The following is a 12,499-nucleotide window of genomic DNA, read 5'->3' on the forward strand; positions in this document are numbered from 1 at the left end:
ACTAGCTTTGTTCATAGTGATGCTTTCTAAGGCCCATTTGACTTCACATTCCAGGATGTCTGGCTCTAGGTCAGTGATCACACCATCGTGATTATCTGGGTCATGAAGATCTTTTTTGTACAGTTCTTCTGTGTATTCTTGCCATCTCTTAATATCTTCTGCTTCTGTTAGGTCCATACCATTTCTGTCCTTTATCGAGCCCATCTTTGCATAAAATGTTCCTTTGGTATCTCTGATTTTCTTGAAGAGATCCCTAGTCTTTCCCATTCTGTTCTTTTTCCTCTATTTCTTTGCATTGATCGCTGAAGAAGGCTTTCTTATCTCTTCTTGCTATTCTTTGGAACTCTGCATTCAGATGTTTATATCTTTCCTTTTCTCCTTTGCTTTTCGCTTCTCTTCTTTTCACAGCTATTTGTAAGGCCTCCCCAGACAGCCATTTTGCTTTTTTGCATTTCTATTCCATGGGGATGGTCTTGATCCCTGTCTCCTGTACAATGTCACGAACCTCATTCCATAGTTCATCAGGCACTCTATCTATCAGATCTAGTCCCTTAAATCTATATCTCACTCCCACTGTATAATCATAAGGGATTTGATTTAGGTCATACCTGAATGGTCTAGTGGTTTTCCCTACTTTCTTCAATTTAAGTCTGAATCTGGCAATAAGGAGTTCATGATCTGAGCCACAGTCAGCTCCTGGTCTTGTTTTTGCTGACTGTAGAGAGCTTCTCCATCTTTGGCTGCAAAGAATATAATCAATCTGATTTCGGTGTTGACCATCTTGTGATGTCCATGTATAGAGTCTTCTCTTGTGTTGTTGGAAGAGGGTGTTTGTTATGACCAGTGCATTTTCTTGGCAAAACTCTATTAGCCTTTGCCCTGCTTCATTCCGTTTTCCAAGGCCAAATTTGCCTGTTACTCCAGGTGTTTCTTGACTTCCTACTTTTGCATTCTAGTCCCCTATAATGAAAAGGACATCTTTTTTTGGTGTTCGTTCTAAAAGGTCTTGTAGGTCTTCATAGAACTGTTCAACTTCAGCTTCTTCAGCGTTACTGGTTGGGGCATAGGCTTGGATTACTGTGATATTGAATGGTTTGCCTTGGAAACAAACAGAGATCATTCTGCCATTTATCCAAGTACTGCATTTCGGACTCTTTTGTTGACCATGATGGCCACTCCATTTCTTCTGAGGGATTCCTGCCCACAGTAGTAGATATAATGGTCATCTGAGTTAAATTCACCCATTCCAGTCCATTTCAGTTCGCTGATTCCTAGAATGTCGACATTCACTCTTGCCATCTCTTGTTTGACCACTTCCAATTTGCCTTGATTCATGGACCTGACATTCCAGGTTCCTATGCAATATTGCTCTTTACAGCATCGGACCTTGCTTCCATCACCAGTCACATCCACAGCTGGGTATTGTTTTTGCTTTGGCTCCATCCCTTCATTCTTTCTGGAGTTATTTCTCCACTGATCTCCAGTAGCATATTGAGCACCTACTAACCTGGGGAGTTCATCTTTCAGTATCCTATCATTTTGCCTTTTCATACTGTTCATGGGGTTCTCAAGGCAAGAATACTGAAGTGGTTTGCCATTCCCTTCTCCAGTGGGCCACATTCTGTCAGATCTCTCCACCATGACCCGCCCATCTTGGGTTGCCCCACGGGCAAGGCTTAGTTTCATTGAGTTAGACAAGGCTGTGGTCCTAGTGTGATTAGATTGACTAGTTTTCTGTGAGTATGGTTTCAGTGTGTTTGCCCTCTGATGCCCTCTTGCAACACCTACCTTCTTACTTGGGTTTCTCTTACCTTGAGCATGGGGTATCTCTTCACAGCTGCTCCAGCAAAGCACAGCCATTGCTCCTTACCTTGGACGAGGGGTATCTCCTCACTGCCACCCTTCCTGACCTTCAACGTGGGATAGCTCCTCTAGGCCCTCCTGCGCCAGTGCAGCCACGGCTCCTTGGATGTGGGGTTGGTCTTCCTGGCCACCGCCCCTGGCCTCGGGCGTGGGGTTGCTCCTCCTAGCCGCCGCCCTTGGCCTCGGGCTTGGGGCGTGGGGTATCTCCTCCCTGCCGCCGCCCCTGACCTCGGACGCGGCGTAGCTCCTCTTGGCTGTCACCCTTCGGGCATGGGGTCCTCCCGGCTTATGCCCCTGACCTCGGACGTGGGGTGGCTCCTCTTGCCTGCGCTTTAGCGCGCCCGTCGCAGCCGCCTGCGCTATACCTTTTATCAGTATCATTCATTTATTCATTTAAAGTGGAGCAACATATATACACTGCCATGTGTAAAATAGATAGCTAGTGGGAGCCTGCTGTGTAGTATAGGGAGCTCAGCTTGGTGCTCTGGGATGACTTAGATGGGTGGGATGGGGGAGGATGGAAGGAGGTCCAAGAGGAAGAGGATATATGCATACATAATAACTGATTCACTTTGTTGTACAGCAAAAACCAACACAACATTGTAAAACAGTTACACTCCAATAAAAATGTAAAATGTATGGTCACACTTACGTACTAGGCACTCTCTTGATTATTGAAGATACGAAAACATACACAATATGCTAAGAATAAATAAATAATGGAAAAGACAAGCTTCTTATTTTTCAGGAGCCTAAAATTTACCACATGAGGACAGCAGGGAATCAAGTAACAGTAGAACAGTGTGCTGCCTGCTTTATGGAGAAAAGGTGGAGAAGGTTTTCAATATCTGAGCTGGGCCTTGAAGATGAACGACTGGAGCTGAATGGTCAGGGATGGAAAGACATCCTTGGTGTCTGGCTCTCCACTCCAGTATTCTTGGGCTTCCCTGGTGGCTCAGCTGGTAAAGAATCTGCCCACAATGCAGGAAACCTGCGTTCAGTCCCTGGGTTGGGAAGATCCCCTGGAGAAGGAAAAGGCTACCTACCTACTCCAGTATTCTGACCTGGAGTATTTTCCCAACTGTATTCTCCATGGTCTTAAAGAGTCAGATACGACTGAATGACTTTCACTTTTAACCTCATTGTATTCTTATTCGTCCATGTTATTTCTGACCATAGCTTCTAAAAACATGTTCTCCTATCCCTTTAGTCAAGCAAGTTGGGGAGATCAGGACATATTAGTAACAGCGAGACCTTGAACTGATGTCAGTACCACAACGGAAACACCATTCCCCTGTGGACGGCAAGTGAGCACAACCACACCTCGGGCACCTCCTCTGCTGTTGAAAGAAAAATAAATGGAAAACATTGTTGTTTAGTGTTTTACGTCTTTGGTTTCTCTTGAAGTTTCTGCTCCATCTTTGTGGCCACTTTCAATAGGATTAGATTCAGATACTTTATTTTCACACGATCCCTTAGAATTCAAAGAGAAATGTAACAGATTCACTTAATTGCTTGAAAACCCACCTCTGAATCACAAAGCTGATTTACATATAAAACAGGAATTAGCAAATGTTTTCTGAGCCAGTAAATGTTTTAAAGACATTCTGATGAGTCAGTGTTTAACCTTTTCTCACATAAATAGGACAAAAGATCTTTGTCATGTTTTCTCTTAAGTAAATATATTTTAAAACTGTGCCTCCATGGTGTTTCAATTTTCTTTTCAGTTGTCACTATGAAGGGACAAGGCAGCTGGAATGAAGGATAACACATTACACCCCTACTCTGAATTTCCTGCCTTTTGTTTTCTTAGATCATAGCCTTAATGTTGTTTAAATAGTGCTGTGTATATTTAATTTCCTTTTTCTCTCCACAAAAACCAAACAATTTTTTAAAAAATCACCCCATCTTTCACGGTGGGTTATAAAAGTGTTCTTGAGCTAAAATTGAACTGGTCTCTTATTTAAACATATAAATATATACTTAGGTACTTTAATCCACTGTAATTTATTTTATTGATTGAGTGCTTGGGTAGAAATGTATTTGTACACATTTTATCCATGTCATGTGCTTTGCATTTAAAGATAACACTGCTGATAGTGACTGCTAATTGGGCAAAGAACATGTATCTTCCAAGGTACATGTACACAAAGTCTGTTCTTTGCTGTTTTGCAGACTATGTTATTTGTGACTCTCCCTCTTCAACTCAAATCCTCCCCAAAGAGTGAAAGATACATGGAGTTAGAAGGATATTTAGATATTATTTAGCCCAACTACCCAAATGAAGCAGGTACCCACTATGCTCTGGCCTCATCTTATAACTTTCAGAGAGAAGACATTCACCTGTATAGAAAGGTAGCCCATTTCATTGTCATTCATTTCTAAGTATTAAAAAATTATTCCTAAGTCAAAATTTTCTTTCCTCTAACTTCCTGTCATTTATAGTGCCCTTTCAGTTCAGTTCAGTTGCTCAGTCGTGTCCAACTCTTTGCGACCCCGTGAATCACAGCACGCCAGGCCTCCCTGTCCATCACCAACTCCTGGAGTTTACCCAAACCCATGTCCATTGAGTCAGTGATGCCATCCAACCATCTTATCCTCTGTCGTGACCTTCTCCTCCTGCCCTCAATCTTTCCCAGCATCAGAGTCTTTTCAAATGAGTCAGTTCTTCACATCAGGTGGCCAAAGTATTGGAGTTTCAGCTTCAACATCAGTCCTTCCAATGAACACGCAGACTGATCTCCTTTAGGATGGACTGGTTGGATCTCCTTGCAGTCCAAGGGAGTCTCAAGACTCTTCTCCAACACCACAGTTCAAAAGCATCAATTCTTCAGTGCTCAGCTTTCTTTACAGTCCAACTCTCACATCCATACATGACCACTGGAAAAACCATAGCTTTGACTAGGTGGACCTTTGTTGACAAAGGTCTCTGCTTTTCAATATGCTGTCTAGGTTGGTCATAACTTTCCTTCCAAGGAGCAAGCGTCTTTTAATTTCATGGCTGCAGTCACCATCTGCAGTGACTTGGGAGCCCAAAAAAATAAAGTCTGACACTGTTTCCACTGTTTCCCCATCTATTTGCCATGAAGTGATGGGACCAGATGCCATGGTCTTCGTTTTCTGAATGTTGAGATTTAAGCCAACTTTTTCACTCTCCTCTTTCACTTTCATCAAGAAGCTCTTTAGTGCCCCTTAGACCCAAACAAAATATGCACAGGGAAGTTTTCAGAAGACGATTCTTACATCTCCTCTTTTCTTCAGATGAAAATTTCTCATTTCCTTCAGCAGTTTCCTACTATCTTGACAACTGACTCTCAACACACATCAATTTGTCAACTTTTTTCTTTTGAGTAGTTCTCTTTTTAAATGAAGTAGAGTTGATTTACATTATTATGTTAGTACCTGAATATATATATATATATATATATATATATATATAAATGATTCAATATTTTATACATCAGGAAAACTAGACAGCTATATGTAAAATCATGAACTTAGAATATTTCCTCACATCATATACAAAAATAAACTCAAAATGGGCTAAAGACATAAATGTAAGACCTGAAACCATAAAACTCCTAGAAAAGAACATGGGCAGAATGCACTTTGACATAAATCATAGCAATATATTGTGTTGCCTCTGAAGGCAAAGGAAACAAAAGCAAATATAATCAAACCGGAGCTAATTAAACTTAAAAGCTTTTGCACAGCGAAGGAAACCATCAACAAAATTAAAAGGCAACCTACTGAATGGGAAAAATTATTTGCAAATGATATGACTGATAAGAGGTTAATATCCAACATATATGAACAGCTCATACAACTCAACATCAATAAAACAAACAACCCATTTAAAAAATGAACAGAAGAATTGAATAGACATTTTCCCAAAGAAGACAAATGGCCAATAGGCACATGAAAATACATGCAACATCACTAATTATTAGATAAATGCAGATCAAAGCTACAATGAGATATTATATCACCTCACATCTGTCAGAATGGCTATCAATAGAATTTTACAAACAGGGCTCTCCTGGGGGCTCAGTGGTAAAGAATCTGCCTGCCAATGCAGGAGACACAGGCTCAATCCCTGATTTAGGAAGATCCCACATGCCTTGGAGAAACTAAGGCCATGGGCTCACAACTATTGAGCCCAGGAGCCTGAACTACTGAGCCCACAGTGACGTTACTGAAGCCAGCATGCCCTAGAGCCTGTGCTTCACAAGAGAAGCCACTGCAATGAGAAGCCCAAGCACCACAGCTAGAGAGTAGATCCCACTCGCTGCACATAGAGAAAAAGTCCGCACAGCAACAAAGACCCAGCACAGCCAAAAATAAATAAATACAGAAAATTACTTTTAAAAAGTCTACAGATAATAAATGCAAGCTTATGCAGAAAAGAGAATTCTTGTACACTGTTGGTGGGAATGTACATTGGTGCAACCACTATGGAAAACAGCATGGGAGTGCCTCAAAAAAACTAAAAAATGAACTACCATATGATCCAGCAATTCCACTCCAGGGTATCTATCTGAAAAAAAAAAAAAATGGAAACACTGCTTTGAAAAGATACAAGCACCCCAATGTTCATAGCAGCAGTATTTATCATAGCCAAGATATAGAATCAACCTAAGCGTTCACCAACAGACAAACGGATAAAGAAAATGTGGTACATACATATACATGATAGAATATTATTCAGCCATAAAAAGAATTCAGTTCTGCCATTTGCAACAACATAGGTGAACCTAGAGAATATTCGGTCTAGAGAATGAAATAAGTAAGATGAGAAAGACAAATACTGTATGTTATCACTTATATGTTAAAACTCCTCATGTGGCCTGAGGAGTGATATGGACAGATAGAGAGGAATCTACATGTCCCCCTTTTTTCTTCCTTCCTGTAATATGGCCTTACTATTGACGTGCCAATTCTTGCCTTATACTTTCAAAGGTTTTTTTTTTCCCCCCATAAAAGTTAAGTCATATCTATTTATAGATTTAGTATTTGTTCATTTGACTTTTGGAACTAAAATGTAGGATTTTGCATTTAAATCTTATCTTGTTTTTTTTTTCTTTTCTTTTCTTTTCATTATACTGGAGGGTTTTTTATTTCATTTTGTTTTTGCTAATTCTGTCAACAAACATAGTTTTCTCTTCAAGCTTATTTTCAGTTGAAAACCTACCGAACATATAATCTAGATCTTTATTTAAGCTTTTGATGAAAACATTGTGTAGTATAGGTCTCAATATGGAACACGTTGACAAGCCATTAAAAACTCTTTCCCCTTCCCAAGTTTGTATCAGTTCATTAATTAACACCCTGATCCTTCAACCAGCTGTCACTGGTCTAATTTCTGCTTTGTTCAAAAGATATGAGAAACTTGTTAAATGCCTTACTCAAACTGTGCTATGTCTAAGCAGCACTTTCTTGACATACAATTTAATAACCCAATCAAGAGTGGATTAGATGCCCTTCTATGGCTTCAACAGCAGACTATACTTACTAGTGCAGCCTGGAAGGTATAGTAAGTCCCCTACATATGAGCAAGTTCCATTCCAAGCATGGAATCCAATTTGTAAATCCAATTTGTTCTTAAGCCCAACAAAGTTAGACACAATTGGTTATATAATACTGTACCACAATAGGTTTATAATACTTTTCACACAAATAATACATTAAAAAACACACAAAAATAAAGGAAACATTTTTAATCTTACAGTACAGTACCTTGAAAAGTACGGTAGTACGAGCTACATCATCATTGCTTTTATGCTCACTTCCGGACATCCTCGGCTTGAGATAAAGACATTGTACTACTGTTCTCTGTATAGTACTGTACGATAAGGTACACAAAAGCATAACCACTGGTAAAGGATGCACGCAAGTGACAATGTAAGCCAGATACATGAACCAACTTACGTGACTGGACATGCAAACACATGCGTACATCTTTGAACGTCCACAGCTTGAAGGTTCATACTATAATGGGGTATAAAATAGATACTGGTTAAATTAGTGAATAAATGAAGAGTGGCATAATGGAATACAACAGAAGAATCAGTTTCCTCGTGTGTGTGTGTGCGCTTAGTCGCTTCAGTCATGTCAGACTCTTTGCACCCCTATGGACTGTAGCCTGCCAGGCTCCTCTGTCCGTGGGATTCTCCAGGCAAGAATACTGGAGAGGGTTGCCATGCCCTCCTCCAGGGGATCTTCCCGACACAGGGGGTCAAACCTGAGTCATGTCTCCTGCATAGGCAGGCAGGTTCTTTACCACTAGTGCCGCCTGGGAAGCCCCCTGTTCCTCACCAGTCTGACCTATTCTTGATGACAAGGGAAGTATGGAACCTACCTTTTCCCAGTAGGTGGCTAATAAATGTGGAGACCATTTCCTAGTGTGGGAAGAAAGGAAGAACATGGTGTGAATAGCAACTGGTTGCTGAGGGGCCGCAAATGATGAGCTCCATATTTTCTGTGACACAGGCAATGATGGTAACTTCTAAGAGGGTTAAATAAGGAGCTTGAGTGGAGTAGTTGAGGGGATATCCAGGGGAAGCATACCAGGATCAGTGTGAAGATGATTGGTGGATGCAAGACAGGAGCTTATTATTCAGTTTTCAACGTGTATTCATCAAGTACCTACGTGCCAGGTACTACCATTCGAGGATAGAGCAAAAAACACACCAGATATTTTTCCGCTTTACCAAAGCTAACATTTTAGTGGGAGAGACAATTAAGTCAACCAATATGCACCACGTTGATAGGTTAAGTGTTATGAATGAAGTTAGCAGGGTGATAATACTATATACAGACTAGGAGACAGAAGAGAAGGCTATTTGGATAAGAGTGGTCAGGAAACCATCACTTAAGTAATATTTGATGTTATGTGGCAGCCTGGATGGGAAGGGAGTTTGGGGGTGAATGGATACATGTATATGTATAGCTGAGTCCCCTTGCTGTTCACCTGAAACAATCACAACATTGTTAATGGGCAATAAAACGTTTTTTAAAAAGTAACATTCAAGTTAAATCCTGGAGCTGGGGAAGGGCAGTGGTGTTCTGATAAATTGGCTCTCAAAAAGAGAAGAAAAAGAGGAAAGAAAGCTCTAACAACAACAAAAAACCCCTCTGATTTGTAGTTTTGCTGTTTTTCATAGTGTAAATACACCACCCCCAGTTTCCAGATACCAACATGACATCACTAAATGCGGAGCAGGGAAGAAAGGTACACTTATGACTCTGGCAAGCCTGTAGAAGCCCTTTCCAGCACACCACCAGAAGAATGTTCCAATGAAAGAAGAGCATTTGAAAAAGGAACTGCAGCAGGAAGGAGTTCAGGGTGACTAGGGACAGGAAGTGGGGAGGGAGAGGAGTGTGGAAAGCCAGAGGTTGGCAAATGCCAGCTTTCCCATGTAAGGAGTTGGATCTCATTCTAAATGAAATGGAACAAGATCTGATTTACATTTTAAAAGGACTGTTCGCATTGTTATGTGGAGAATGAGTTAGAATAGGAACAAAAATAGAAGTAGGTAGCCAGTTAAGAGTTATTGAAGTTGTCCAAGCAAGAATTCGGATGAGGGCAGTGGAAATAAAAGAAGCGGATATGTTTGGGACATATTTTGGAAAGAGAAGGTAGTAGAACTTACTGGTAGATTAGATGTGACAGTTCAGAGAAGGGAACATTCAAAATAATTCCTAGGTAATCTTGACCAACTGGGAGGTTTCTATTGCCACTTATTGAGCTGTGGAAGAATGGAGGAAAAAATGGATTTCAGTTCAGGAAATTAGTTTGAGATACAGAATAGGTATCCAGGTGAAAATGTCAAGTAAGCATTTGGACATAGAGATCTGGAACTAAGGAGAAAGACTGGGGATGGAGATATAAATTTGCCTGTCACCTCATCAGATAGCACTTGAACCATGTGACTGGTGGGGATTACATAGACAGAGTATATTAACAGAAAAAAGATCAACCCCTGAGAAACTTAACCAACTAGTGGCCAGCTAGAAAAAGAGAATTCAGCAAAGGAGATCAGACAAAGTGATCAAGAGAGAAATAGATCATTATGCTGTCAGAGAAGTCTGGAGGAGAAAGTATTTCAAGGAGGAAGTAGTCAACTCTGTTGAAGTCTGTTGAAAGTTCATGTAACATGAAGACAGTGACATGCCCACAGGATGAAGCAACATGGAGGTCCTGGGTGGCCTTGATGAGAGATATTTCAGGGTCAGATGATGCAGAATGAATCAGGGCAACACCACCAACTCTGACATGGCAAAGCAGAATTTGGCTCAGTCTGCCCCATCCCAGAGTTAGTCACTCCTCTGAACAAGTTGGTACAGCTGTCTGGAGAAGAAAGCAAGAGGCTGACAATCAGTCTCAGTATTACCCACTAAATAGCTGCATGATTCCAATAAGCCAAGTAACCTCTCTAGACCTTCATGTTCTCATCAGTAAAATTAAATGCTCTGAAATTCTACTTATTCATTTATCATTCAGCAAATATGTATAAAGCAATGATTCTATGCCAGTCCTGAATAAGAAAAGACCAGTTCCTGCCCTTGAACAATTGTCTCTAATTTACTGACTTGTACTTTATACAATTCTTGTGTCTGTTACGTGGCTTACCTCCCCTACAAGATGGTAGGGTCCTTGAGGCTGTATTTTTCTCAACTTGGTGTCCTCCACAGGGCCTAATACAATGCTTGGCACATACTGTGCACTTAAGGTCAAGGTCATTAATATGTTATACTCTTAAAAAGAATTTTTATGATTTTCCAATTCATGTACAAATCCTTGCCATTTATTAGTTGGCCAAATTACTTAATCTCTCTGGGCGCTGATTTCTTTAACTGTAAAATGGGATAATAACAGTATCTATATCATAATAGACTATAAAAATGTGATATGTGTTCATGGTGGAAAGTTCAGAAAAATCAGAATTTATTAAAAGGTGAACTAAATTACTCATGACTTCACAACTAGATGTAACTAACGCAAGTATCTTGATGTATGCCTTCACACTCTTCTCTTGGCATGGTGCAAAGATTATATCCTGAACTCAAGTGGCTCAAAGAGCCATTACGCATGATGCTCCTTGTATTGGAAATATTGCGTAGAGCTCTTTTATTAAATTAATAAAATTATTTAATTAACTAAACTTTTTTTCCCCTTCATGCAAAATAGAGTGAAATTACTTTCACTGTTTCCCAAAATGTATATATTAAAAGCTACCAGTTATTGAGTCTTTGCAGTTTGAATGTTAAGCATTTTGTATGCATTATCCTACTGACTTATACTGAGGAGGAAAATGAGAGTCAGAGAACATGGCATTACTATTGTTCACCAGTATCCAATTCTACTCTTTTTCTGGACACATGTGAGTAGCTATTCTCTGCCATGCCGATATTAGTTGTGGCCATATCTACTTTGGTCAGTGAAGCACCAACAGCAGTGATGTGAGTTACTGCTGGATAGGAACACTTCATTCCTGATGCTTAACTCACCACCAGTCTTTCCTCTGTCATGGTCATCGTGGAAACCAGCGTGGATGTGGAGAGTTAATGTTGAGCCATCCTACGCAGAACAGCTGTGCCAGAGAGTTGCCAGACCTGTGTCAGTCTTTGCTTGAGCAAGAATTAAAGCTTTCTTGTTTGAAGCCATTGAAATGCTGAGATTGTTTGTTACCACAGCATAGCTTGGCCAATCCTGACTAAGGCAGAGAGCTTAAAAAACTCCCCAAGGTCTCAGAGCTTGTAAGTAGAATGGCCAGGATTTGAGCTCAGATCTGTATGAAGCCCATGTTCAATAGTTTATCTAAGAATAGTTAGGCAAAGATTTTGTGAGAAATAGAGAGTGAGCAGCAGAGAGTGAAGCTACTATAACAGTTACTGTCATCAGCTTTCTTGTTTCACCTTGAATATGGTCATGATAGTGTCATCTTTGAAGTTGTATGGCATTTCTACAGATCTGCACATGTTTGGAAACAAGTAAGCAAAACAGAATAACCTTACCAGTTATGGTAAAATGTATGTTTTCAACATCATGAGAGGATCAGGAAAAGTCATGTTAAGTTTGTGAAGCAAAGAGAGTTGGTGAAGCAAAGTTTGAAGACAGGAAACATCTAAATTAAATTGTATTCATTAAAATCCTTTACCCAGCAAGCAGTTTCAATGATACACCCTTCACTGGAACCTCTGGGAAGCCAATCTAAGCCTCTTTGGGATACAAAGATGATAAAATTGATAAGTAGAGCAATTAATAAAAGTTTTAAAGACAGAAATTGCTGAGTACTCAGCCAAGTTGAGTGGGAAAAAGAGGGTGAAACAAGAAGGATACAAAAGCACTCATACTTTTCAGACCATACAAATTGTTAAGACGGTATAAAGGCCTATATGTTATGGAGAACTAAGATAGGGACTCCCGAACTTGCGGAGAGCATCCTGCTCCAACTGCCAGAATCGGATTGCTGGGGCATTCCTAAAACTGTGGCAAAAACCACACGGTTAGCTTTTGTCAATTTCATCCTTCATAGTGGAAGACATTACATTTGAATATGGCTCCTAATTTATTCAAAGAAAATAAAGATAGTATCTTCTTAGTGCCTCTAACCCATCAGCACAACCCAACCAA

Source organism: Bison bison, unplaced genomic scaffold (genome assembly GCF_000754665.1).
Source record: "Bison bison bison isolate TAMUID 2011002044 unplaced genomic scaffold, Bison_UMD1.0 scf7180017864519, whole genome shotgun sequence".
In the NCBI taxonomy this organism is placed as follows: domain Eukaryota; kingdom Metazoa; phylum Chordata; class Mammalia; order Artiodactyla; family Bovidae; genus Bison; species Bison bison.